At 50.0% G+C, this 26,262-nt stretch overlaps 1 long non-coding RNA gene across 1 annotated transcript; it reads left to right on the top strand.

Annotated features, from left to right (window-relative positions):
• The first annotated feature begins 11,019 nt into the window (after window positions 1-11,019).
• LOC117311557 (uncharacterized) lies at window positions 11,020-17,528 on the top strand. The gene is made up of 3 exons (XR_004525735.2): window positions 11,020-12,495; window positions 12,670-13,415; window positions 14,627-17,528. It is a non-coding gene; the product is annotated as an uncharacterized lncRNA (long non-coding RNA).
• The last annotated feature ends 8,734 nt before the right edge of the window (window positions 17,529-26,262 follow it).

Genomic DNA, 26,262 nt, shown 5'->3' on the forward strand with positions numbered 1-26,262 from the left:
CAGCCACGTATTCAGATCAAGCAGGCCCCCAGTGCCTCCGTGTGCAGCCCCTGACCTGGGCTGTCGGGGCAGGATGGGGCCAGACCAGGTGCCTGCCCCGGGGACTGCGTTCCAAGCAGGTGGGAACAGTTGGCAAAGGGCCCTGCAGGAGAGGCCCTGCTCAGGATGAGCTCTTAAAACACAAGGATTTGAAAAACAGTTAACAGTCCCATAAATGGGTGACGTCAATAATGATCAAAGAAATGTTCACATGTTGAGGTGTGGGGAAGTCATTCTGGCTTATACATGAGATAACTTGAATTTTCTTCTAACTAGAACAGCCTGTTTGCGGCCCATCAAACACACATTGTGCATCTGCTTTAATGATTAAAGAAAAGGGCACATAGACTAGAAGGAAAGAATGTCCGTGTTAAAAATAAAGATTAAATGCCCCTCTTGCTTGGACGCCAATGCCGGTCCTCCTCTGACGATAAGAACACCTTCCCAGGCACCAAGGCCATACTGACTCACTGTGTATGTGCAGATCTTTTTTTTTAAAACCAGGAATGCCTCCCTGACTAGTTTGATGTTCTTTGTTCTGACGAGACATAAAACTGTGCTGAAAACCGTGCTTCTCAGGAGCAGTTCCGCAGAGTGAAATCTGAGGGGCTATCTCCCAGGCTATAGTCCTCAGTTTGACTCACATAAAACTCTTTTCCCTTCCTATTATACATTGTTTATTGATTATTTTCATCCGACAATAAGGAGGATATAGAAGTAGCAGAGCGGGAATTCCCTGGAGATCCAGTGGTTAGGACTCTGCGCTTTCACTGCTGAGGGCCTGGTCAGGAAACTAAAATCCCTCGAGCCACGTGGTGTGGCCAAAAAAGAGAGAAAATAGCAAAGCAATTTTCAAGAAACACTAAGCTAAGCAAGTGTGTACTACATTCTCAAGTAAATAAAGTCAAAATCTTATCTGTGGCAAAATAAAACAGAAGGTTATAAAGCACACATAGGCAGATTAGAAAAATGGAAACACTGGAGACAAGAAATAGCAGGGATTAAATTTACCCAAATTCTTACACACAAATCCCAGGAGGAGGGCTGGGCTGTGTAGCAGGCATTGTGGAGCCTGTTGGAAAGGGTGGGTGGTGGGGTTGGAGCCAGTGGGGCCCCCGGCTGTGCAGTTGCTCCTGCACTGAGGTCAGCCCAGCAGCCAGCAGGGTGGTCTGGTCCAGAGATTCCTGCCTGCTGTGGGGGGACAGCAGGGTCCCAGGGGTCACACTGGCGCCTCTGGCCCCAGAAAGTCTTCCCCTTTGGACGGAGCTGCCGCCCCAGTTGGGTCTTCGGGTCTGATCAGGCTTCATGCACCACCACCACCACCACCACCCCTCCCCACAGTCTGGCTCACTCCTGCGTTTAGGCCAGTTCCTGGAAAGAACCTTTTGGAGCATCTGCCCACCTGCAGCCCATGCCGGCCACTGGGCCTGCGTCCTCGGCAAGGACATCCACCCCACTGCCGGCGCCCTGCCTGGAGCTGACCAGCACCGAGACCCCGGGCGGCCGTTGCCTTTCGGAGGAAAGTTAGACTTACTCTGGGGTCCCCTAAGGGAAATCTTCTCAGAGCAGAGAGAGTTCCCCCACGCCCTGGGCCCAGACCCCTTTGATGGGGTGGGCAGGGGTCTCTGAAGGGAGCTTCCAGCTGGAGGCAGGTGAGGCCTTGGATGTTGTAACTGATGGAGACCCCTGTTCACTCCGACGGGCCAATTAGCTCGAGGTGACCCTTTGTCCAGGACGGACCTGCCCCTCAGGAGACCAGGGAAGGTGCAGGAGGCACCCTGCACTCCGGACAGGCCTCCATCCTCCCTGTCCAGGCATCCAGCCTCCCATCACCCCTTCGGGCAGTGGAAGGTCTGTTCGAGCTGCAGCCCCTTGCCCGTAACCCTTAATCCAGTGACACCAAAAGGGAGCTTCAAGGTTCAGGAAGGAGTCTGAGAGTTACAGCGAGGGCCTGGATTTCAGACCCAGGATGGAAACGGGGAATAGAGCATCAGACAGGACCCAACCCCCTCCTCAGAGCACTTTGCAGGGAGCACCCCAGCTGATTCCAGGGTTTGGGGTATCTCCGCAAACTCCTGGATCAGATGCCCTCCCGGGAGAAGCAAAACCACTAGAGAATTACCAGAAGACAGATTCTAGAGTTTCAATCGCATTTTTGTGAAGTTCTGTACCATATACATTCAATTTCAAATGTCAACACTTTTCTTTTTCCATCTGATGGGCAAATGTAGATCTAAAAAACAGTCTAAAACCAAATCTAAGACAAAAAATAACCATGGATTTACAGAATTTAACATATCCTTGTCCTCAAAGATGAGGTTAGTTCATGCACAGTTTAAGCAAAATACCTACAATTACAGCCCCAGTTGCATGTTTAGATAAATTCACAGAGGAGCGGTCAGTCAGTAAACTATCTCATGGTTAATAAACCGTCGCATGGAGGTAGACCCTCCGTGGTAACCATGCCCGAGCATTTCAACATACAGTTCCTGGTCTTGTTGCTGGAAGCTTCCAGCCCATCTGAACGCCCAGAGTGGGTCATTTCACAGGTGCACAGACACAAAATAATCTCTACAACTTACACTTTAGACCATTGTTCGGACTCCTACTTCTGAAAATGTTCAATGTTTCATAGTAGCTGTTTTTAAACACCAAAACCAGCAAAGAAAATACTATGCAAAAAAAAAAAAGAGAGAGAGAGAGAGAGAAGTATAGTTCTCTTGCACGGTGCATTGACGGAACATTTACAGACAGGCTGTGTACGGAGGCCCTGCCACCAGCATATTTAAAATAATCATTTTCAGAGCCGGGAGCTGGGCCGGGCGGGGCTTGCTCTCCTTTGGGCGCTGAGGGAGGACCACTGGAGGAAGGGCAGGGAGTCCCCTGTGGAGCCCACTCAGGAGCACGATGTCAAGGTGGGGATCCTACCTGTGGCTTCAGTATTACTCACGAGTTTAAAATAACAAAGTGTTAAAAAATATATCAGAACAAGTAACTCCCAACGATAAATGCATCAAGGCGGTGGAAAGGATTACATTTAAGGTATCAAAATTGAAGTTGATGCTGATCCCACATTATTCATTACTTCAAATGGAGATGCCTTTAAATTTATATTAAATTCAATTTAAATGCCATCAGAACCATGGTTGACAAAGTACTGACGGATGAATATTTTAGTCTGATTCAATAGCAGTAAACTTTATTTTCTTACCTTGAGGCAAGGTGATGGAGTTTTTATATGCAGTAGGTTGAACTGGGTTTGTAGTGACATGGCTTCTGATTTCCATAAAATAAAATTCTATCTTTAAAAAATGATTTTCAAGGGTTTAAGCCTTGAACTCTGAAAACATTTCTTCAGGGCTCTTTCTGCTTCACTCATTAATTTATACTCTGAAATCCAAAAGCTTTCTTATGCTTCTCTTCAAAATATCTTCAGGTTCAGAATTAACAATTAGTCGTCTTAAAGGTCTTATGTTTGATGTTGCTATTCAGTAATATTTCAACTTGATTTTTCCACTTACAGCTCTTGGTCATAGGGGAAAAGCGCCTTATACAGAAACGCACTTGGAGTTGGTGTTGAATGCATGTGCGTTAGGTGAATGAATGAAATGATTCAATAATTGATTAATTATAATTAACTAGTCTCTGTAACTGTTTCTAAGAAAGAAAAGGCAGCCATTGTCCGTCTGCTAGAATAGCCCTTGGCTTCAGAGTTTGCAGGTCTCGTCACAAAATGATACGGGCAGTCCCTCTGCAGAGATTATTAGTGATGTAAATATTGATTATTACTGATGCAGGGAATTAAATAGTCGTCTCTGGGCTGAGTCCTTCAGCCTCTGGCTCTATGTGCTTCCATCTAAGCTCCTAGAATTCAGAGAAGGTTTTTCTCTCTGTATCTCGTTCCCAGTGTGCTGTCTTTCCCAGAGATGTACAGGAGCTCCTGTGGTGGGATCACATTCTGCCAACCCTTCCTCGTGTATTACTATTTTCTTTAGCACAGTGTATTTTCTTTTTTTTTTTTTTTTTTTGCGGTACGCGGGCCTCTCTCTGCTGTGGCCCCTCCCGTTGCGGAGCACAGGCTCCGGACGCGCAGGCTCAGCGGCCATGGCTCACGGGCCCAGCCGCTCCGCGGCATGTGGGATCTTCCCAGACCCGGGCACGATCCCATGTCCCCTGCATCGGCAGGCGGACTCTCAACCACTGCGCCACCAGGGAAGCCCAGCACAGTGTATTTTCAATTCCTGTCGATTCTTATCTAGCTAATGGCTCATTTCTCCCCTAAACCAAGGCAGCCACAGCTTCTGGGGAAGGACAGGTGCAACTGAAGGTCAGGAAGCCATGGCTTGGCTGTGACTTTCAAAATAGCCTTCACAAAAGGGCAGGGGCGTCCACGAGATTTGGGAGCCAGAACTTCAACTGTAAAAGCCAAGTCCTTGATAAATAAAAAAGGCCCACAGACATTTTCCATTTTGCCTCGTTGAATAGAGTGGGTCCTGTAGCCAAGGCTGGGCTGCAGGGAGCTCTGAGGAGTAAACACACAGCTTTTCCAGGCTCTACTGGGGGAAGGGGGAGGGGGAAGGGGCTGAGCATGAGGGACAGCTGGCAGTGTGGGACCGGGACCGGGATGTGGGCAGAGGCGTCTGCCTCAGAGTCCGTCCCAGGCTCTCCAGGCCGCTGTGCTGCATTCCTCCCTGTGTCTCAGGTACGGCCACTCTGGTGATGAGGGCTGGCAGCTCACAGAGACGCTGTGCACAGAGGTTTACATTTTAACCATCCCTCTCCAGACTACTGAGCAAGGCCTTCGGGGAGACATTGTCACAATCTTATTACGATTAGCATCATCCATTATTTCATCTCTGGGATGCAAGGGCTGCAGCCTGGTGGCCAAAAAGTGGGTTTGGGTCTTCAGGTCCCACATGCCATAGTCACCGTCTCAGGGCTCCCTGAGGGGCCACCCAGTCAGAACAACAGTCGTCAGTCCAGCCTAGTTTTAGGTGGTGACCACTTCAAGTGCTTAATTCTGATTGCCCTATTATTTTTATACATGTTTAGAAATTGTTTTCCAAATGTATTTTTTAATTAATCCAAAATGAATCATTTTAAATAATCTGCAGTAGGAGGGAAGAATCAGTGCGGAAAGGTGATTCATTTCGGCATAAAATCAGCCACTCTGGCTGAAAAGCAAAGATCTGTGACTGACGTATAGAGTATCGGGAAAATAATCTCAGAACGGGTTTTGTCTGTTTCTTGGCTTTGCAGTACCGAAACACAGATTCAGAAATAAAAAATAACTTCATCACATAATGACATGCCGGAAGTATCGCATCTTACTAACCTTTCACATGAGTAATTTATAATAAAGTCGCTATGTGATTATATAGATTTACATGTTACTTGTCAATTAGAAATATTTTATTTGAAAGGAATATGGATTTGTTTTACTTATCAGAATCCCAATATACACATTCATGAAATGACTTACAAACTTCATTTTATACTTTTGAATTATCCCAGGCTCTGGAGGCTCCAGGGAGTCACTAAAACTTATAATTCTGAGCAGAGTATCCCCGTCTCCCACTTAAAATAGAAGCTATAATACTCTCGAGCTTTTGCCAAATTGCAAATAAGCGAGCAGAGTGAAGAGTGATGTGATGAGTCAGAGCTGAATATTCTCAAACCCAACAAGTGTCGAAGTGCGATTACACAGCCTTACCCTGGGTCCCGCACCCTCAGCTCTGGCCCGGAGCCCATCTCAGGTAGGCAGGCACCAAAGTCAGGTCCATTTGTGCACCGTGGAGCATCTTTGAGGAAAGCCGGCAGATCCCAGCATTGTAAGTAACTTCACAAATGTGTCTCTTGGGATTCTGATAAGCAGAGCAAATGCATACTCCTTTAGGAATACGTTAGGACACATTGTTTCAGTTACTGTGGATAGCATTATAATTAATTTGGAAAATACAAAACATATAAAAGACAAGCCGGGGCTTCCCTGGTGGCGCAGCGGTTGAGAGCCCGCCTGCGATGCAGGGGACGCGGGTTCGTGCCCCGGTCCGGGAAGATCCCACGTGCCGTGGAGCAGCTGGGCCCGTGGGCCATGGCCGCTGGGCCTGCGAGTCCGGAGCCTGTGCTCCTCAACGGGATCACGGCCCCCTCCTCTTTCACCCTCAGCCAGAAGAATCCTCACTGCCCACCTGGTCTTCACTAGAGCACTGTGAGGCCTGGGAGCTCCTCGTTCACTGAAGGTTGAGCCCCCAAGTCCAGAAGAATGGCCAGGTTGAAGGGGAGTGGCCCTCACCCCAGTGGCATGTCCTGGCTGCACTAACGTGTTGCTGGGACATCACATGGGAGAGGGTTTATTCCCCATCAGAACAGAAACAGAGCCAAGGTCACGTGTGCCAAGGTCATTCCATCTTGACATAGTGCATAGTGACCACTGCCCTGTCTGCACAGGAGAGAAGGGGATTTACCGATGGAAATGAAGGTGGGCGTCTGCAGACAGGACACCCCAGAGTCCCGTCGCTCTGGGATAGGGGGACCCTCCTACATCCTGGTCACCTCAGGGTCCACAGTGCACCAGGACACCAGGCTCCAGCACTCAGCAGTGGTCCATTTATTGGTTTAAACAAACCAGAGCTTCCAATTCACCATGCTGGCGCTGTAGCCAGAGAATGTGAGGTTTCAGGATAACTGCAAAGAGAGCATAGCGCACTGGAGCAACATGTTGGAGGAAAAGCCTCCTTCGTATTCTGAAGTAGAGTCGCAGAGAAGACGTAGCGTCTCACAGGCACCGGGCGCACGAACAGACCGCCGGTCAGTTATACTTGTACCTGGCATGCCGACTATGGTTTCTTTCCCCAACCATTTGGGACTTCAAGCTCAATGCATTTGAAGGGGTAAATGTACTTGACAAAACAAAGACGTAGCTGGAAACGGTTTCCACAATCTCCAGAGATTTCAGGGTGTGTAATATGTATTAAGGCGTGTCAAAAGTCAAGCCCGAAAGTCACAGAACCTCTGCTGGATTTGGACTCCAGCTCAGGAATGAGATGATGAAAGTGTAAGTGCGCAGCCAGCTGCGCTGAGCACCTCGGAGAGTTCCCAGGCGCGCCCTCCGCCACGTGGCAGGGAACAGCTGGCCAGAATTTCTGAGCGCCTTTAATGAAGAGGATTCCTCCTTGTTCGGATTTGGTGATTAAATGGAATAAGACATATTCCTTAGTGGGTTTCCTGAAAGGAGGTTGTCCTGGAAGATAACTGGGTCTATGAATCCATCCTGGGGCCCGACAGGGCAAGGGCAGGGGTGGGGGGACCACACTTGGAAATCAAGCTTCTGGTCACATGGTTCTTGTCAGTGTGCTTTTTGTCTTTCCACACATTTCAAGAATCTTTCTTAGACTCAACTAAGAAATCTGGGCTACTTTATGTGTTGGGATTTCCTTCCTCAGAATACAGCACCAAGGATTTGTAAAACAGTCTCTGTGTGGGTCCATGCATCATGGCTGGCGGAATTATGGCGTGAAACTACGCTGCATTCAGGGCAGAAGCGGGGAGACTGAGGAGCCTCCAGAAGCCAGGACGCCTCCAGGGGCGCTGCGGACACGTTCCCAGGCCTTGGGAAGTTTCTCTCCATGATGGAAGAAGCTGTGATCATCACTAGTAGCTCAAGGCTGAAGTCTGTACCTACGAAGTGTTTACTGAAACTAGCAACAGTCCCCATGGTCCCCGTGTTCCCACTTAATTAGCTTCTGTCTCACTCACCTTTTAGGGTTATTTATTGTCTTTCTTGACAGACAGAAATGGAGGCCTGGGGTGGTGGGTGGTGGAGTGTCCGGCTGGGCTGCCTCACCCCACACTAGGAATTACACAGGCCCAGCTCCGTGCTGGTTCACTGACCCTGAAGCCAGGCACCCTGGCTTTGCTGCGCAAAGCCCCATGGAAATGAAGGGTCCCAGGTAGAACACAATTGAAATCCTGGTGACCTATCAGAAAAGCATGAGTCATCACTTACTTGCCCAAGCAGCGGACTTCAGACTGTTGACCAAAATCCTCAGAAAGAAATATGTTGTGTTATCTACACACGCACACGCACACACACACACACACACACACCCCTGAAATACAAGTTCACAAAACACTCCTTATATTCCCGGTGTGATACTTTCTCTTCTACCCTATTTCATTTAAGGAAAACTGGACACACAGTGCATAGAAACCCACAGTTTGAAAATAAGCCTGAATTGCTTAGGCCGTCTTGCATATTCACGGCTGCATCCCTACAGATCCACGGCCCAAGCATCTATCCACTAGGCTGTTTCCACGTAGGGTGAGACACTTCCGTTTCTGTAGCCACAAGAAATGTGTATTCAAGAGACACTGAGCTAGATTCTCAGTGTGGTTTCTAACCACCACTGCTGTCTGAGCCCTTGTGTAGCTGAATCTATGGCTTGAGCCTTTATCCAAGGTAGTTTAAACAACTTCATGAAACAGATGTGTGTTATCAGCAAACTTCATAGGGGATGTCCTTTGTTTAAGGAGCTCTTACTAACTCCAAGAAGATCACATGTCAATCCAGAGAATCTTGGGATTGTAAACTCTTAGGTCTAGAAGAAATCGAATTGGTCCTGCTTCCCAATTCTTGTTTTATTAATTAAAAGGAAAGCGTCTGTGGACTAAATTGTCCCACCCAGCATCTGGTACACGACGGCAGGGAAGTTATACGAATTGAATTAATGAACTTGCTAACGTGGCAAGGCCAAGGCTGAACAGCAGGCACCAGGCTGGGGATGCAGACTTTGTATCCACGGTGGTGTGTGTGGGAAGTTCTGGGTTTGCACCACAGTGTCCATGGCCCGAGCTCAGCTTCACGCCGGGAGAGGAGCCGCTTGCCCACAGCCAAATGCACTCCCAGCAGAGTGAGCAGACTTACGGCTACTCTGTACCATCTGCACATTCCCGTGTGGCCTCCCACACCTCTGAGCTGAGAGATAAGATGGGGTCCTGGCTCCCCCAAAGGCTTCATCTCTCCTAAGCTCGTCTAGAAGGCAAACCCACAACCCTAGCCTCAGGAGCTCCATGTTTTGATGAGGTTGGAAAACATGGCGGGGCGGGGGGGGAAACATGGAACAGGAAGTTTTGTTTAATCTATATTCACACCCCTGAGATGGCATTCCCAAGGGAAGTTAAAATAAGACTTTGAAATGGAAATTGCTTAAGAAGGGCCACGCAAATGATAGGACAGGAACCCACAGGGCCCTTCTGCCTCCTCACCCCTGGATGTGGCTGGGAAGGTTTTTCATTTGTAAAATCCAAGGTCATTCTAGTCACTAGTGAAGTGCTTGTGAGGAATTATTAATAGAAATTGTGAACAATACCCACTCAGACAGAATCCTGATCTATCTGCCGGTGACAAGCAGAGTGTTAGGGGTTCTGAGAGCTTTGGATAACAACAGCTGGTTCTTCTCATAAAAACGGGGCACCTGTCAGCTTTTCCAATGAAGAACTTTCATGCGAAGCATACTAAACTCCCCTCATCCGGCTGCCAGCGCCCTGCCATCGGGCAAAGGTATTTTTAAACGTCTTCCAATATATTTTATTACCTGCAAGGGCAGCAGAAATAGTTTGTCGATGTGTGACGCCCTCCTTTCCCAGCACGACCCGAAGCGAGCCAGCAGCTTAGAGATGGCAAGCCATCACCCTAATCACTTTTGACTTTTTTCTTCAAAACCACATCATGAAAATGCTGCACTATGAAAAAAGGGGATTGTTCGCAAGGAAAAAACAAAAAAGCCGGGGTTTCCGTTCAGAGTGCACAGAGTCTCCTGCCGCTCCGTGTGCCACCCTGGGCCGTGGTCAGGGTGACACTTGCACCGTTAAGGGTGATGGGCTTCTCCCCAGTCCTGGGACAACCAGGTGACCTCAGAAAAGGCACATGGTCTCTGGGACGCTGCCCCAGGTGATGTTGATCTGCCTTCCTGCCCCCACCCCCCGCCAGCTGTTGGTGCACTGATGAATTAATATTTGTAAGGAACTGAGAGCTATTTGCAGAGGGTGTCAGGGGTCAGGAATCACACACCTCCTCTCAGAGTGAAAACGCATGAGGAAGAGACGTGCAGATACGAATCAGGCTGAATGCCCGTTGTAAGTTACAAGTCTGCCCTAATTCTTAGTTTCCCGTGAGCCCGCGGCTCCATGAATTCAGATGTCCTCCCTAAAATAGGAACACAGAAGCTCCGGGGCCCACTTTTGATCTAAACAACTAGCCAGGACATTCTTCTGATTTGCCAACAAAGGTCCTAAATCAGTGGAGCTCCCCCTGGCTTTCTTTCCAATGTTATAAGGTCTCTGTCAGTTTCCCCCCTTCCATTGGAAGGTTACATCACTTCCTTTTTCTTCTCTATTTCCTTTTAGGTTTGGAATCACATTCATGGACAACGCCTATTTGCCGTCTATAAGGTTTAGGAACCTTTCTGAGTTATCCCTCCAACAAAGAATTCTATAATTAGCTCACAGAGTTAATAATATTCAATGAATTGAATAATACATTACATAATCCTTAACAGTGTCAGAAAATCTTCTGATTGTCTGGTGTTTCACATGGGCTCCATTTTACTTATTTTTGTTGTTGAAGTGTAGTTGATTTACAATGTTGTGTTAATTTCTGCTGTATAGCAAAGTGATTCAGGTATGTATATATATATATATATATATATATATATATATATATATATATACACACACACACACACACACATTCTTTTTTTATTCACATGGGCTCCATTTTAAACACAGCCTTTTCATGAGAAAATAATCTTGAATTTGTTACCACAATGTACACTTTGCAGCTAAGGAATTCTAGAATGAAAACAGACATTCCTTCCAGATAACACATTAATGACTATGTCATCTGACATTCTTTCAATTTGGTAGAATTGCAGGGCTGCCTGATCCGGGAAGGCCCCGAGTCCCAGTGCCTCTGTGTGGATATGGCTTTAGGGATGGTTTCCTACGACCTGCTCCTGGCACGGGTGAGACGGAGAAGGCCAGGGAGTTGAGGGAGGCCACGTCTGACCCCTCCCTCGACGACCCCTTCCCACGCCTTCTCAGATCACAAGATACTTGATAAAGGCACATTTAAAATGTGGCTTTCAAACTGCTCCCTCTTACAATGATTCCTTGGGACACAGGAGTCAGACATGGGGCCAAGATTGGAGCCAACAGCAGGTAAGGGAGAGTTTCTCCCGGGGCACCCCCTGCCCCCAACAGGGAAGAGACGCTGCATCCCTGCCGCCCCCAGGGGCACTGTCAGGGGGACCAGGCGGTGCCCCAAGGGTCAGGGACAAAGACAGTCCCCATGGAGAGGCCTGGGAGCAGGATGCCCAGGTCACACAGCCGGAGGGGGACCCAGGTCACCAGGAAGCTGTGCTGGGGGAAGACGACCTCAGGCCCCAGTCCCAACCTTCGCCCATCATTCCCCAGAAGCACATCGCTTGTTGAGCCCCCAGTGGTGTCTCTAACCCGTCATCCTGAACTTGAAATATTTACTTGTGCTCAGAATCTGGAGATGCGTGTCCACTGAAACTAGGCACGTGGACCCCTCTCACTCAGCTCCCGATGTATCTGAAAGAGACAGAGTAACACAAGGAAAGAGTGAACTCCACTCGGGCCTGTCTTTCCCCAGGCAGCTGGTGCAAGACAAGTGGTGCCGAGTTGCTGACGGGTGATGAGTGACAGTCCCCAAATATTCCTGAAATACTCGGTCAACTGGATACATCTTGCTTAGGGGCTGTTACTCCACATGATGTAAGGTAGACATACCTCCTGCTCCAAATTAGATTGTGCAGGTGAGGCAGGAATCTGAGGGGCCCAACTTCAGTGTGCAGTTAGGGGAGCATCGCGGTCTGCCCTGGGAGCTTAACAGGGTGTGTGTTTGTGTGTGTGTCAAACCGAAAGGCAAAGATGTGCCTGATTCCTGAGGTCTGAGCAATTTCAACTACTGTTTGTGCCAAGAACACTCCATTAAAAAAAAAAAAAAAAGGAAAGGAATTTACTGGAAAGGGCAAGAGATGGGGCCTGCCTATGTAAGTTGAGGGAGCCTGGGGGGCGTCCTGTGGAACTCGGGTCAACTGGAAGCTAACGGTTTACTCTTTAGAAGAGAGTAAATTCAAGCAATGTTTGCATAAGTCACGGCTCTAGACTTTATCTCCCTTTCACATTTTGATTTATTCTTGGAAATTTAAACTCCATGGGTGAGTGTGTGTGTGTGGTGTGTGTGTAGAAAGAGAGACAGAAACAGAGAGAGACAGACACAGACAGAGACACAGAGACAGGTATATCATATCAAAAAACTGGAAGGTCTCAGGAAAGAAATCAAGGGCTAACATTTTAGTTTCCAGTTGCAGAAGATAAAAGGCCAGAGGCCCTGTTAGTCCTCATCCGCTGAGCCCGGGCAGAGAGCAGGTGAGCACCCCTGGAGGATGGCAGAGGGTGGGCGCCCCCCTGAAGTGGGCCCCCGAGGTTTGAGGGCTGAGACCACCATCATCCCTGCCTTTCTGCGGGGCAGGGGTTTGGATGCTACAGCGTGTCTGTCTGTTTCTGCAAATCCTGAAGCCCTCTTTTGTGAACTTGCTGTAGAAAAATTTAAGGAGAAAATGATGCTGACAGCTGCTCTACTGAAACCAAGAAGGACTTTCCACCGTTCCCCACCTGCATAGGAAATTGCCGGCTGCACGCAGGATTTCACGTTGCTGTGTTTGCGCCTGTCTACAGGTCCAGTGGGCATTTACTGGGCCGCCCCCTCTGGCAAAGCTGAGACACGAGGACGCCTCACCCCCGCCACCCTTGGTCGGCCCCAGCCCATTGACGTCACTTCATCCATGACCTTCGGGCAGCAGGGGAGGCCGGGGACAGCGCTGAGGGCCTGCGTTGCAGGGAGGGGAAATAGCCTGGAAAAGCAGGTCTGGGCTGGACCACTCGAGGAGCGTGGGGTTGGTGCCTGGCCCAAGGTGGAATCCGCAGCACAGCCCTCGCCCTGGGTTAATCTGGGCAACTCACAAATCTCAGGTGTCTCACCTGTGAAGCCAAGAGGACAATCACGACTCTTTTGTAGTTGTAGGGAAGATTAGGTGAGACAACCCAGAGCAGGGGCACAGAGTAAGCGCTAACTGAACACCGGCAGCTACTTCCTTTACTTATTAACTGCGTGTCCTCAAACAAAACATTCAGAACTCCTAGTGGCCCCCTGTGTACCACGTGAAGAAAGTAGCATCAACCCAGAGAGGGCTGAGGGATGTCGTTTAAATGAGATACTGGACGTGGTCTGCCAGGTGAAGGAGATACAGCTTGTCCACAAGGATGTGTGTCAACTCCAGCTCTGCTCGGTAAGCATCTCCAGCCAAAAGGCCCCTGCCCCATGCAAGTTCCATGAGATTCCCCGGTTTCCCTTCCAAACTACCGAACCTTCCCACCTCTTAACTTCACCCAGATCACTGGAATGAACTGAGGTTTAGACACTAGCCATAAAAGGTACGTGTGTTTTAGATGAGTGGGTCTCTTTTGGGTCCCAGAAACTGACACATAAGGATGGAATGGCTGTGCCCAGCAGCGGCTGAATGACAACTTTCCTGGTCATTGGCAGCTCTCAGTCTGTCCAACCTCTGTCCTCTGAGACTCCCCCCACTACACCTGCTACCTTCCAGAAGCCCAGGGCTAAGTTAGCAGAAGCACAGTGACACAATGATGCCTCCCTCCACATGCTCCATGTGGGCTAACCATGCCGCCGCCACCATCACCCCAAAACAAAATTTCCTCAGAAGCCAAAGAGTAAACACACCTCTGATCTATTCCCTTCCCAGCCCAACGTTGTCTGAGTTATGAAGCAAATTAGTAGCCACTGATTAAACAACTAAACTCCTGGGTTGAGAGGAAAGTTTTCAAATGCACTTACCTACTTAACTTTTCTTTCAAGGCCACTCGTTAAAACTAATGGCAGTTAACGTTAATAAAAGTCCCTTTTTCATCATTGAGCTGCCCCCGATCAACATGTGTGTCTGCTGAGGCTTGTGAGGTGGGAAAAGGGCCCGGAAGTAAATCCACGCTTCAGGGGAAGCTTCCCCGCCCCTCAATCCGGTGCCTGCGTGGACAGACGCAAGCACACACACGCGCACACACGCACACACACCACACACACACGCACGAGCATACACACACGTGTGCATACACAACCCATACACACCCACACGTGCACGTGCACACACACCCACACACCCATACGCACACACACACCACCCACACATGCACACGCACATCCCCAAACAAGTGCACACGTGTGTGCACACACACTCTCTCACACGCACACACACACACACACACACACACACACACACACACACACACACTGTGTTCCTGCAATTTTAAGTTTTTGGCTATAACATATACAAAATGTATTTCTAAGCAGAGTTGTCAAATTAATCGATGTAATTGCTAAAAAGCCACTGCTTCTTCCATGGCAGTTAAAAGCCCATAACTTCAGTAACGTAGTAAACGAACTTGCTTTATCCACGTCAGACCCCTTTGAATTTTCACCTAACAGGGATCCGGCACATATCCCAGAGAATTTTACTAGAAGATGTCTCAGGTGAGAAAACATGTTTCTTCTCACTTCCTGCATAAAGAAAGCTGGAGGCGTGCGGGAGATGGTCAGTCATCGCCCGCAAGGAGCCGCCAGCAGGTGGCTGGACGGGAATGGAACCCCAGCTGCTCCCTCTTCGACTTCTCACCTTGCAGACACTTCACCTGCACGTGGCATTTCAAGACTCCAGGATCACTTCACAAGTGTTTCATAGGACACATATTTAAAATAGATGCCAATTGTCTGCATCTATCAAATTGCACTAAAAAGCAGCTGAGGCAGCGCCGTGTGGAGTGGGTCCAGACAAGGTCAGAGATCACCAAGGAGAGAGAACAAAGGGTGCTGGCGGAGACCACGGCTTTGTGGTCCTGGCCTCCAGGACCTGTCCTCACCGCCTCTTGCACCCAACTGTCTACACTACTTTCTGCACTGGACTGTTCACACTGCTACCTGCACCCAACTTTCTGCACTGCCTCCCTCACCTGACTGTCTACACAGCCTTCTGCAGTTAACTGTCCACACAAGACCCCTGCAGCTAGCAGTATGTGCAATTTCCCAGCACAAAGATGTGTTTTCAAACAAGAGCAGGCAAGGAAATGAGGATGATTATGTAGGAAGATGGCGCTCCGGGTCCTGCTGGGGGGTGAGAGTCTCGGGTCTGATTCTGCAGGCAGCTGGGTCCCCCCTCCGCCCCTCCACCAAGAGACTGTTAGGTCTGCGATATTTTGGAGGTCAGTGTAGAACAGCTTGGTGCAAGGAGGCCTTCGAAGCAGGATCCCAGGGCTTGGATACTGCAGGGGGCAGACAGAGGGGTGAGGGCCACAGGGAAGGCCAAGAGAAGGATGGAGAGGCAGCAGAAGGGGACAGAGGAGGCGGACCTCAGGCATCACTTTTCCGCTATCACGTGTCTTCCCATCAGAACAGTTTGGGGACTTCCCTGGTGGTCCAGTGGTTAAGACTTCGTCTTCTAATGCAGGAGGTGCTGGTTCAATCCCTAGTCCGGTAGCTAAGATCCCATATGCCTCGCAGCCAAAAACACAAAAAAAACATTAAACAGAAGCAATATTGTAACAAATTCAGTAAAGACTTAAAAAACCTGCTGAAAGGACAATGTTCAATTTCACTTGAGTCTGTGGCTTAATGCACCTCTGGTTCTTCCTTCTCAATAAGTTCTCTCTGCTTAGAGCATAAACTACTACTTGAAAGTCACGGTCTCTTTGAACAAACCCCGATGTCTTTCCACAGACATGCAAGGCAGCCACCATGAACGAGAAATGCACAGGGCCGGGCTCTGGGCGTAGGATTACTCTGCTCTGTGCTCGTAGACAAAGACCATGGACCGAAGACCACAGATCACTGTGTTCCAAATACATACTTTGATGGATGCCCAGTGACTGAAGTGCTGAGATGCCAATAGGAAGCTCCTAAGAAACCCACATCCCCTAGAGGTTTACGGAGGATCCTAAGGGGCTCATTGATAACACACTTGGATTCACTAGTGGGACTGTGAGTCACTCACACAATGAAATCCAACAAGAAATTCTTCAAAACTCATCCTGCTTCTCCTGCTTTTAATTCTTGTTGAACTGAAAAAGTAAGTACTTTAAAGAAACCCAAGTCCACCCCCAAGAGCCCAGGATTCCAACATGAACCAATTTGAAAGCAGCTTGCGCAGGTGACTACACGTCCCAAGATTCCAGAGCTCAGGAAGCGCCTCACGACCAAACCTATCACTTTGATTCTATCATATTGTTCCTTACCTTTTCTATCTGCAAACACTTGAGTCGACAAATATTCAGTTTGATGTTGAGTTCACATCAAGGCAAACCTAGGAAGCTTCCCTACCTATTGCGTTCCTGGATCTCGGAGCTGGCTGGAGCCGGAACACGCAGGCTTGTATCTAACTGTCTGCACAAAAGGGGTCAGGGCCCAGGTTTGACCACCAGCATGCCTCCTTCCTGCTGAGTGTGGTGAAGGGTGATCTGTGCACCCGCAGGGCTAAAGCCTCTTCCCACCCTGGGTATCACTACCTATAATGCAGACACTTCCCTGCCTCTGATGAAAACCAAAGGGCTTTCGGACCACCCTGTGGTGGCCACGCCAAGCCACTGTCTCCACACAGCTCTGTTTGCAGGACGTCAGTGGCCTCTGGAAACGTCTGACACATTCAAGAGCTTGTGGGGTCATCACATCCCCGATCTGCCCTGAAGGAAATACACCCATGCTGCAGAGGCCCCAGCTCTGCCTCACAGGGCTTCACCACTCAAATGCTGCCTGAATTTCCACGGCAGGCATTTTATATTTTCTTGTTTTCTCACCTCAGTCCTGCACCCATGGCCCTGCCAGACCAATGGACCCCAAATCTCTCTCCAGGTGAGTCCAGTGCCATCCTGGCTTAAGGGCCATCGGATTAATGCATGAAGCCACTTAATGTGGAACAGAAAAGCCCTGAATGTGGGTGACTGTCAACAAATCCATGCCAAGGTCAAGTGACCGTTTTAAAACAGCAGCATTTACTTGTGAGAGGAGCATGTGATTTGGGAATGGGTTTTCGCGAGGGAAAGGTGAGGTGGAGGGTTTGGAGGGCCATGCTTTGGTGGGAAGGATTGTTCAGGTCTCTGTGTGTAAAAAGAGACCTGCTTCCTACCACAGTGCGATGGGATTCTGGTTTGAACACGAGCCACCTTACACCCCTAATTCCATCCACTCACCGTCACTAAATTCAGTTCTGTCCATTCTGCCTCAATTTCTCCCTTCCATACACCTCTGCTCCAAGCCATGTGTGAAAAAATCTCACTTGACAAAGATTTTTAATGTATCTCATCAGTATGAGGTTTGCCAGACTTAGCAAATAAAAATAAAGAAAAGAAAAAATTACGTTTATTCTTATTTTTTGCATGTGGTTTACTACACAGTTTCTATTGAAAATATACTTAAATGTACACTTTAAATACAATCACTTTTTAATTTTTGAGTGATTATTGCCAGTGGAACACAAATTATGTGAAAATCTTGATTACTACAAGGTAAGGAGTGATCCTGCTGCAAAGAAGACAAGGAAAGAAATGAATCAATATATAATTTATGAATTACACAGTCTTTATTACTAATCCGAGCTTTGCCACCCCTCAGAATGAAACACCCAGACATGCACAGTAATCGTTCAGTTCAACCCTCTTTGATATGGTGATGACTCCCGTGCAAGTTATGCTTTGCCCATATTTTGTGACTGTGTCAGTTGAAGGTGTATTTTCCCAGGTAGAAAGCTAAAACATATGGCATGGAACAGTTTATAAGCCTGATTTACAAATGTTCAGGATTCAGACACTGAGTGGGCCTCATTTATCCTCTTGGCCTGACCCCGGCATGGCTGTGCCTGGGCCTCGGGCTGGGATGAGGTCTGTGAGTGGACCGACCGGGGCAGGCAGACAGTGAAGCTAGGGCCAGCCTAGCCCGACGAGGAGTACCTTGGAAGAGCCTCTGGGGCAGGAGGCCTCGGGCTTTGGGAGGAGAGCCACTTGGGGCGCTCAAAGGGCCACGGCAGAATCGTTAAGAGCTGTTCCCTCCCCTGCCAAGGTTGTGGAGGTCACCGGCTTCCATTGCCTTGTCTGGGGTTCTCTGCCTACCAGAGTGCAGGCACTACCCCTCCTGCAGGACCACCGTCCAGAGCCGGCACTGGGCCCCTGCTAAGGAGGCGCCTGCCCACCCTGTTCAGAGCTTCCACCCCATCATCTCCTGTGGGACACCCTCCAGGCGACGACCCCATCACAGTAGCCCCTTCCTCTAAGCATCCGGCCTGAGGCTGCCGGTGCCCTTGTGCATAAGCCCCTACCGGAAAAATAGTGCCTCCTGGGCCTCCTAACACCACGGTGATTCAGGAACGCGCCTGGTCCCTGTCCCACAGATTTGCTCTCAGCGGCTTTTCCTCACCTCAGGGTAAGAGGCCAGGAGTGCACCCAGCCTGGGACAACCCACCCAACTCCTGCAGCCCACAGCCCACCTGCAGCTGAGCCTCTCGCCGCGCACTCTGCCGAGTTTGCACGGGGAAGGCAGGCAGAGGAGGGGCTTCGAGCACCTGAGCACATCATTTGCTTCTGCTTAAAGATCTAACGTCAGTCGAAAGTTTACATTATAACTCATCTGTGTGCTGAGTCCTGGCGAGACGGCTTCATCTTCTTTCAAAGCCTTGACTCAGCGCCTGCTTCGTAAGAGGTCCAGCCCCGCGGAGAGGTTAAACCAACTGTGTTTCCCATCAGGGCTTGGGCTCATCCCACCCACCGCAAACAGGCCCTCCCGGAGGAAGTGGGCCCTTTCGGTGACTCCTGTTTACGTGTGGGCCCGTTACCACCTAACTCACTATTATTTGAGGGGCTGAGTATCACTAATCATTTTAAACGGATTATTTTTCCACTGCTTGAGAGCCAGAAAGAATAAACCTGAAACTGGCCTGGGCCTCCTATTTAAATAAACTAGCGTCCTAGCGCCCGATCTGCCCCACACTTGGGCCCAGGGGTCCCCAAGGCCCCGCTTCCTGCCTCCCGCCCCACCCCCTTCCCGCCTCCAGGCCTTGGCGGGCTGGTCCAGGCTCCGGTCCACCGTCTCTGCTCCAGTCCACCATCTCCCCATCTCGGCTGTACGGACCTCCAGGGTCGAGTTACCCCCAGGAGTCGGATGGCGGGAGGGATGGGGCCGAGGTCGCGTCGGGGGCACAACTTACCCGGATCAACAACAGGGCCCGACTCCCAAAGGTTACAAAGCACACCGCCTCCCCGGACCCAAACTTCACTGCCCCCAGCCCCACCCCAGAGCCTCCCCCGCGGCCGCTGGGGCCTCCTGCAGGTCCTGCCCTCGGGGACCCTCTCCCCACCGGTGGGAGGATGGGGACGCTGCTCCCATGGTCCCGCCCCTGCACTACCAGCTCTGAGCGTCCAAGTCAAAGTCGCCAGTGGCCACCCGAGAACAAGGACAGTATGGTCTGGCAGCCAGGAGTCCCGGAAATGAAGTGCTGGCAGTGAGGCTGGGTTCCAGGACGCCCCCCCCCACCCCGCCTTTGACTCTGGAGCTTGTCCTGAGGGGCTGTAGCTGGACGGAACCCAGGCGACCTGGCGCTCGCGGGCGCCCCCATCCAGGCCGTGAACTCCGCTGCGTCCACGTGGGCTTGTCACCACCTCCAGGCAGCCCTCCAGCTGGTTCTTAAAGAGAAGTGTGGGACGGGAGTGGGGGGGAGGGAGAGTGTGTCGAGGTAACTAAACTTGCTTGATCGGGCCTGTAAAACCCTGACTTCTCCCGGTAAATTCCCTGAAAAGGAGAAGAGATGTCTCAGGCCACTGGACTGCGTGCGGGGAGTCGCACCCAGACGCCAGCGGCTCAATCGAGCGCCCTCCCGCCCCTGGCTAGGTTTATCCAGGTCGTCCCAGAGGTGCAGCCCCGCCAGGCGAGCTGTTCAGTCAGGCTCCTCCGCGCGGGTCCTGGGAAGGCGGCTGGGGGTGCACGGGGTCCCCGCCCCGGTCACTGCCCGGCGGGACCTTCCGGGCGCGCGCCACGAAGGCGGCCACCGGTGCGGGGCAAGTGCTCTCAGCTGCCGAGCGAATATCACCTCGAGCTCTGCTCCGGGCACCGCGTAGTTGCCTGGTGCGTGCCGTAAAGACCTGCAAAAGAACCGAGGGAAGGGGGCAAACAGCAAGGCTGGCGGCGGCTCCTCCCTCCTGGGCGTGGGGAAGGCGCCCAGCCGACCCTCCCTCATCCTAAACTTGGAGGCAGTGCTTTCGATTTGCGGCAGCTAGGGCGTGGACTCTGCGGCCCTTCCCCGCGCACGCCCGCGCTCCGGAGGGGCAGGGGTGCGGCACCCAGAGCCGCCCGCGAGGGTGTCCGGAGCAGGGCTGGAGGACAGGGGGCCCGCGAGAGGGGCCGGGAGGAGGAGGGGAGACTTGTCGAGGGGAGGGAGCAGCAGTAGGGCCAGGGTGGGGGCTAGCGGAGTGGAGCTGGGGGCGCAGTCGTCGTCGGAGCCCGGGATGGGGCCTCCTCTGGGAGCTGGCAGGCGTCGCGCGTCCCTGCAGGCTGGTGGACGGGCCCCAGGCGCCCGGCTGCGGCCTCCCCTAAGGAGGCTGCGAAGGGCCAGACCGTCTCCCCTCGAGGGGACGGGGCCTGGAAGTGGCGGGAGGACATCAGCAGGCCGCTGGACCCGGGCCTCCCGGAGCGAGATCTGGGCGGGGCTCTGCCCTCTCCTCAGCGCCCCCCGCGCCCTCTGCACTTCCCAGTGCCCCGGGCGAGGGCTCCCAGCCGGGCCCTGCGGTCCCTCCCGCGCTCTTCGCGGTCCCTGGACCTGCCAGCTGAAGGACGTCCTCAGCCCGGACGGCCCGGGGGCTGGGGACCGTGGGCGAAAGATAGTTCCTTGAAGAAATGATTGTAGTAGTTGTGCAGGGGCCAAACGTGGGCTCAGAACCGACCCTGGGTTAAATGCCATTAATGAACTTCGGGCCCCCGGGTGTCCCCGTGGAGAGCGCGGCCGGGAGCGGGGCGCCTCCAGGTCACGCACCTCGCCCGGGGCCGCCGGCGCCCACCGTCCCCCCCTCCGCGCGCTGCAGAGCGGCCTCCCCGGCTGACACTGCCTCTCCGCACCCAGCACGTCGGGGCACCGATTGGCCTTCCCTGTCTCTCTGGGCCACCTACATGTCCCCACCTGACCTGCTAACTCACCTCCCAACTTTTCAGGGCTCGTGACACCCCCGGGTCACGCGGGACCCGCACCTGCTCAGGACGAACGCTCGGCACCCTTCCCATCCCCAGGCCAGGGTGGTCTCACTGTGCTGGTAGGAGCAGGGCCTGAAAACAGGGGTCCTCCCCCAGCCCGCCTTCCCCTGTTCGAAAATGTTCGCTTTGCGCTTTCTTTTGATCTTGGAGGAGAAAGGCTAGAATGCTGACACCTTTACGGGCCTTGCTTAGACCTGCGCTGCGAGCAGTCCCAGCCCCACTAACTTTGGTCCGCCTTATTAATTCCAGCTGCACTCTATTTGTTTGTCATTTTCCCCTTTTCCTCGCGAATCCTTATTTATGGCAGAGGGAGGACAGAAAGGTGCCCGCTAGTAGAGTGGAGGCTGGGAGGGAATTTCTGACAAGGAGAGCATGAATGTGTTTTCCCTAAAGGTCACCAACAGAAGGGGCCTGGTCTGATCACCTCTTAGAATCGTTACTCAAGTGCATTAACTAATGACCCAATCAGAGAAATGAAAAAAAAATATTCTTTAAAATAACCAAAGGTAATTATAACCCGGTTGTTGACACTAATGGTTAATAATTGATCAGAACTTACACACAATCAATTGTTAATTCCCCCAGCCCCCCACCTAAAAAAACGTGAGTGCTTGTGTAGTGTTATTTTGTTCCTTCCCTCTGGGCATTGCCTATGAAGATCCAGTTAGTTTCCATTTGGAGGCAGCCCCAAACCTCACAGCTGCTTCTTTAAGAATCTTAGATTTAATTTGTTTTCAGTTTCATCTAGAACCAAGTAACACTGGGACACCTTTTTAAAAGATGCTTCCTTATTATCTTGGAGCCACACTTAAACAAACAAACAAAAATCATTCTTCCTCTTTCCTTTTACCTGGGGTTGCAAAAGAACAGAAGGCAGATTTCCTGACTCATTCCATTTGCATTATATTACCAGTAGAGTCCTCCTTGCAAACAGCTTCCATTTTTATCTTTCTTAGAAAGAGCGAGAACACTCTGCCCTCAGCAGAGGGAATACAAGCCTATTTTCTCTGCCTAGAGAGTGGAGGGTGGAGGTGCCAGCTGAGACTATATCCCTCTGTTTGCAGAAGATGCAGGTGAAAAAGCAGAGGAGAGCATGAAAGTGGGGGTATTTGCTCCCCAAACTGGGGCTAGAAATGGTGCCTCCCTCGCCTACCAATGCCTGACGTCCAAGTGCATAGCATCAAACACCGGTTTCCTAGCATTCTAGCCCAAGCAAAGGGAAGGGCTGGCGTGTGGTTTCATCATGGCCAATAGAAAGTAATTTCCAGCAACTGGAAAATTATATTGTCATAGATTACTTCTCCTTATAATAAGCCTTTAAAATATCTGCAGGGATTTGTCACTTACATAAAGGTTTGCAAATACATCAAAGGGATATGTCCCCTTTGCGATTTGTAGAAATTCAAATGATGTTAATCATAATATCCACATATCACAGACTGTTGTGTATTGTTCCCAAGATTGTCTCTTGGGTTAACACATTTTTTTTAATGTTTAAAATGTTATTTTTGTAAAAGGTAGTGTAAAAACACATATTTAATGGGTCTATTTATATCCTTAGTTTGGGGTTAAAATGAATGTTTTCCTTGGGATTTTCAATGCACTGGGAAGCTAAAGAAAAAGTATGTGGTGGATAATCAGTGTAGACTGTTACTTTGAGGAACTTTCTAATAATCCAGCGTATTGTTTACATTTGAAAAGGGATGCCTCCGGCTGAAAAGATAAATGGCTTTGTAATGATTTTTGCAAACTTATGTCTCTTTACTGCGACCCGAGCAGAGAATTTAGGGCACATTTATTCCGTCACTTTAAGAAACAAAAGGGTCGACTTGACTCTTAGCCTCTGATAATATTTCAGCGCGATTTTAAATGACCCTAAAACGCACGCGGCCAGTGGAGGGCGGCTGCTCCGTCCGCGCTTTCCGCAGCGGTGCGCAAGGGCCAGATCCAAAGATGCCGGATAACCACGCGCGGGAGGACAGCCTCGCGGGCACCCGGCCGCTTCCGCGCTTCCTGGACCTGCTCGGCTGCGGCGGCGGCGGCGGCAGCGAGGGATGCGGGATGCGCGGAGCCCCGGCCCGGGCGCCCCGCCCCTTCCTCTCCGCCGCCCCCGCGGCCTCGCCGCAGACAAAGGTGGATGAAGTTCTTTTTAAGTTTCAAAGGCAGTTGCCCGGCAGCTTTGCAGAAACAATAACTCTTTTATTGGGAACAAATGTTGACATTTGACGGGCGCGGAGCCTGCGGCCGCCGGGCAAGCGCTCCCCTTGCTCTCAGCAGCGCCCGGCCCCGGGGCCCACCTGAGATTAAAGCGCGAATTCCGATAAATCTGCTTTAAAGCACCCGGGGCCGCGCGGGGCAGAGGCCGGCAAGCCGGACCGCGGGGCTGCATCCCAGCCGAGGGGCGGGAGGCCGGGCCAGGCCCGCGTCCCCAAGGCCCCGCGTGCTCGCCACTGCGCGCCCCCCTCTCCTCCGCCTCCGCTAACATCTGCGAAAGTCTTCGTAGGCCAGGTCGTAATGTTTGATTAGCTCGATTTTAAAGCAAAAGATAAAAATCAGACGCAGCAACTTCCTTCCCTGTCTCTGTGTCTGTGTCTCTATGGGTCTCTCTTTCTCCCTCATCTTCCCTAAGGATCTGCGTGGAGAAACCATACCCCACTCTGCATTTCCTTAAAAAGATCCCGCTAAACACCTGCAGCTTTTATGTGCTTAGAGCACATTTCAAAATCAAGTTTTCCAGAAAGAAATTCAGGGCTGTTGTGTGTGTGTGTGTGTGTGTGTGTGTGTGTGTGTGTGTGTGTGTGTGTGTGTGTGTGTGTGTAGGGAAGGGATCACATGTCCAGGTAAAACAATCTTCAGTTCCAAAGGGAGACAGCTTTTATCCAGGCTTCAATTTCTGAACATGTGCAAGGAGACCAATTTTTGCCTGGGTTTCCTACTTCTCCACTCCACACTTCTTTAAGAGATGGAGTGCCCTCAGTGTGTATATTCACTGGGGACATGGTCTTTCAGTGCTTAATTTGTTGAATATTGTTAACTTTCATACTTTTCACTGAAGTCTTCAAATATTCAAATTATAATACTGCATATAGCAGATATTGCTGCCATGTGCACTGTATTCCCTGCTGATTTAGAAAATATAGCTAATATTAATAAAAGCAAAACTACTTAACGCCTTCGTATGGCAATGTCAAATGCTATCTGGAGGGGAAATCATTATCTTCACAGTAATTCTACAAAGCTTTCATCTAAGACAAAAACAGGCAAAGGAGCTCCCGCCTCACTTTTATGTCCACAGACTCGAATTTGTTTTCTTCCAGACATGCTGCCACAGAGTAACCAGGCTGCCCACGTGAAAAATCTTCCCTGTTGCCAAGAGATAGCTCAGATCCAAACATGTCAAGGTCTCTTACTAGGAGAGGCAGGAAGGAGAAAAAAAATAGTTGTGTACCCCCAGAGATTCGCTTTCTGCTAACCTCCAAATGCTTATCTACTCAAAGCCAACAAAATGCCTGAGAAGTAATAGAAAACCGAAACCTTGGCCTGCGTCTCCGTTGGCAGTCAGACCCCACCGTTGCTCCCCACAGGCGTGGCGCTGTGACCAGTTCACAGCCCCCTGGATTTGCCTCAAGTGTCTAAGATTACTTTCAAATACCCTTTCTAACAAGACCCCAGCAAGAGGCCACTAATTTCTAAGGCACAAAAAGCCACTGGAGAGAGCTCCGTTTGTCAATATCAACTGGTCCAGCAATTTCCCATCCTCAGACACGTCGGCCTATCGGAGCTGGCAGACGTGTAGACAAGATTTTATAAATTGTTCAATATCAGCCCATAATGAACCCCAACTGACCATTCCAAAGCAGCTAAAAGCATCCGGGATGACCCCCGCTGGGATCCAATAATGCTCTCAGGCTGCAACATTATTAATCATGGAATAAAATAGATGAACCTCTTGAAAAATAAGTGTATGATTGATTAAAGGGCAATCTAAGAAGCTATTATTCTTGTTTTATAACCGTAAGTTATATTCACTCAATTTATCTTTGGAGAGGAAATAAATGATTGTTCATTCCTTTTCTGAAATTATATTATATGGATATCCACATAATTTTGCTGAAAATTAAAGTGACAGTTTTGCTGCTTTTATGATACTAATCAAAGGGAATATGTTCCCTGACTACAAATTCTAGACTTGTCCTATCATTAGACAGTAACACAATAACGAGGCAATAGGCTAAGGTTCTTTAAACTTTTCTTTCCCCCCAGGGTAAGGGTAAGAGTCACTGTAAGGAAAATAAATCGCTCCTCCCAGATTTTCGCCGTGTGTTTAATGTGAGTTATATGAAAAGGAGAGTTAAGAAGCCATCCGATAAATCTGAATAATCTACGCCAATTTGGATAATTCAAGGTTACGATAAACAATTATTTCCCTCAATAATTTATGGTGAGGGTGTAAGTATTATCCATGTTATCGCAATTCTCTAGCTACTGAGAAGGTTCAATAAGCCTATACCAGAAATAAACATAAAATGGATCCCAACGCATCGGCATATCAGATCATTTTATCTTGCCAGGCTTTTCAAATGTATACTAACAAACCATTTTCATATTCAGAACGCAAAATCGGAATTTTCTTGCAATGCATGTGTACATAAATAACCTAAAACCATACACATCTCCCTACTGTGTACGTCTCTTCCATCTGCCTTTTTGTAGGAGCAGAAGGGAGAGATTATTTTCACATTTTCATTAAAAAGACTGAGGTCAGATCACCTGGGCAGAGGGGCTACTGTCACCAGGACTCCCTACGCAAATCACTCTTCCAGGACAAATGAGCCCCAGACACCACA

Source organism: Tursiops truncatus, chromosome 3 (genome assembly GCF_011762595.2).
Source record: "Tursiops truncatus isolate mTurTru1 chromosome 3, mTurTru1.mat.Y, whole genome shotgun sequence".
NCBI classification, from domain to species: domain Eukaryota; kingdom Metazoa; phylum Chordata; class Mammalia; order Artiodactyla; family Delphinidae; genus Tursiops; species Tursiops truncatus.